Source organism: Perca flavescens, chromosome 9 (genome assembly GCF_004354835.1).
Source record: "Perca flavescens isolate YP-PL-M2 chromosome 9, PFLA_1.0, whole genome shotgun sequence".
Classification (NCBI taxonomy): Eukaryota; Metazoa; Chordata; class Actinopteri; order Perciformes; family Percidae; genus Perca; species Perca flavescens.
The window spans coordinates 29,919,155-29,922,364 of NC_041339.1; positions in this window are offsets into that span (position 1 = coordinate 29,919,155).

A 3,210-nucleotide genomic window follows, 5' to 3' on the forward strand; every position below is an offset into this window, starting at 1 on the left:
TCACGATATTCAGCCAACGATACGATTCGATATATTTCGATACACTTACATCATTTTCTGAAAGATTTAAAGGGGACCGAGTGATTTTGGTGACATCTTGTGAGTGTTCCATTTACTTGGATTTAATTAATTGAACTGAAAACATCAATTACACAATATATGTCTCTGACTGGACAGAGAGTCTACAGCAGGGATCATCAACTACATTTTTGTCAGAATTTTTCTAAGCACTCTGGCGGCCGGACTTTCAAATAAAGAAAATAAAATTAATTTATACCTAATACGCCTATTCTTGTTCGAAATTTTCACTTTCTTACTGAATTAATGCTACTATTTTTTAACATGTATTAGTGTGAGAAAACTCCTAAAACATGGAAACTCTAATAATAATCTAATAATGATAACTGGCTCTTTAACTAGAAAAATATCTCAGACTAGAAGGCAGTTCACTAAGGAGTGATGGTTAAAGTCTGTGATTATGGAAACATTATTGTAGTATGCAGCATCCTGATTGGTGGAAAATGCTTGCAGAAAGAAAGGCTGTTGTCAGGTAAACATGTCACCGTCAAAGAGGCTGAAGCGAAAAGTTGATGTGGAAAAGCCAAAAGCCCAGCTTTAATGATGAATGGACTGATAAGCAGGCTATGCACTCGTCATGTATGCCTCATTTGCAATGAAACGATGTTGCAAAATAATACAACCATCATCATCACTCGAACATAACGATCGCGTCATTCACGTACATATTAAGTAGCTCCAGATTGTCCGCTCTAGCGGAGGATTTGGTTTGTTCAGCCAGCAGTGAGGTTTACAAGAATTTGTCAAAATTTCCAGATTCCCGGCAACCTAAGATAAACAGTTAGACTACAAACCGACAGCTTTTGTTTTAGCTTGTTTGTAAAAATTCGCTATTTGCAGAGTAGAGCTGTGTTTGCGTAAAACAGCGCGGTGGACTGAGCAGATTGAAATATCGCTTTCTACATGTTTATGCCGGTCTACACAGGTGAGTGCATTGATAAGTATTGGCTTTCTACTCACGAAGGTTTAATTGTAACCTATTTTAGTACAGGAGATTAATGGCATATTTCAAGAGAATCGTTCAAATTGGTATAGAAGCATGAAATTTGGCACAGATACTCTCTAAGGGTCACTTTTTGGGAAAAAGGCATTGGCCACCCAAAAATTCAACATGGTGGCCATTTTTTCAAGATGGCCGCTATTTCTGTCAAATGCTCATTATGTCAATCGTTCAAACAGTGATGTAGGCATAACATTTTGTGAAAATACTCTCTTAAGAATGTTTTTTTGGAAAACGGTGCTGGTCCCTCAAAAATTCAAGATGGCAACCTTTTTTCAAGATGGCCGCCATTTCTCTTGAATCCTTTCATACATTTTTGACAGAAATGGTGGCCATCTTGAAAATGGTCGCCATCCTGAATTTTTGAGTGGCACATACCTTTTTCCAAAAGAGTGTTCCTTGAAGAGTATTTCTGCCTAATTTTATAATTGCATCACCATATGAACAATTGAACTAATTAATATTCGACAGGAACGGTGGCCATCTTTAAAAATGGCGGCCATCTTGAATTTTTGAGGGACAAGCATCTATTTCCATTAACATGTCCTTTAGAGAGTATTTGTATCAAATTTTATGCTTGGATCACTGCTTGAATCATTGATATAATAAGCATTGAATAGCAATGGCGGTCATCTTGAAAAATGGCCGCCATATTGAATTTTTGAGTGGCCAATGCCTTTTTCCAAAATAGTGGCCCTTAGAGAGTATCTGTGCCAAATTTCATGCTAGTATACCAAAGTGAACGATTTTTTTACTAATCTGCTGTACTAATTTACAGAAAAGAGACAGCGTGAGTTCATCTGCCCCAGCGGCCGTTGGTAACTCTGTATCGTTCCCAGTCAGGTGCTGCGTGTTTTAACCTTTAACACACACACACACATCTCGGCTCAGTGGTGTGTGTGTGTGTTTTAACGCACCAATCACAATCTGAGGAAGGGGAGGAACAAAGACTGACACTGATGTCAGACATCTGGTAAACCAGAGTAATGCAATCAATATATGAACCATTAGTGCTAAAGACAAAAATATAATCTAACAATATATATCTGCTGAGTTTTGAGCTCCTGATGTCGTCATGAGCATTCACTATTTGCATTTCCAGCCTATTAGAAGATTAAGTGCACAATTTATTCATTTTATTAGCAAATTAGCCAAAGTACACAACACACTGTTATTACCTGGAAGCCTGTTAGGCCTATGCATAATGAGAATACTAGATGCATTAGAACTAGTGAAAACGGACTGTACAGTGTTTGTAATATTCTGTCTCCTGTCATAAGCCATATTAGAGGTAGGATAACTCCTCCAAGATAAACTATATACATGTTAAATCAATATCTGCACATGCATTATCAGTGTATGGTGTTTTAACTATACGTCAGTGTTCTCTGTTTTTATGTATGTATGTTCAAGATGTCCTTTTATTAGCTTGCAGAACTTAAAACGTTTTTTTTTCTAATTTTAATTGTGCCATCTTTTAATCTGAATATTACCACATTGAAGGAACAATTTCGCTTGCCTATTGTGCATGTAGGAAAACATTTTGTTCTCATTACTTCATGTTAAAAACTGATATCTGTGCAGTGTATGATGTAACTGTAAATCAGTGTTCTCATTTTGTGTTTCTATTTTTGGCAAAGTTTAAATGTCCATTGTTGAGAAATCACATCTATGAAGATATCTTTGTTTTTAAATCTTTCATTGCTGATATTGTGCCATATTTTTGCTAAATATTTTTATTGTGAAGAAAAAAAGGGTTATCACTACATAGTTAAGACAGTGTTAAGTGCATGATTTATGGCTACCAAATAACTTGGGAGATTTTTTTGTTTTACCTGTGTGACACAGGTATAATTTTCATGGTACCTATCATGTTGTTACAAACATGGTTTCTTCTCTTCTGTGAAGCTGTTGTCTGTCTAAAACTGTAAAATGTATTCTCCTGTAAAGTGATGTTCTGCGCTGTTCTGACACTGTCCACACTTGTCCTTTCGACCAACGTTTGCTTCCTTAACAAGTGTCCTGGATGCTTCAAATGTGTACCTTGCACTGTTAAATAAAAACAGTTAAAAACCTTGAGCATGTTTTAGATTGCGCTTCAATTTGGGTGTATTGCACAACAACACAATGTG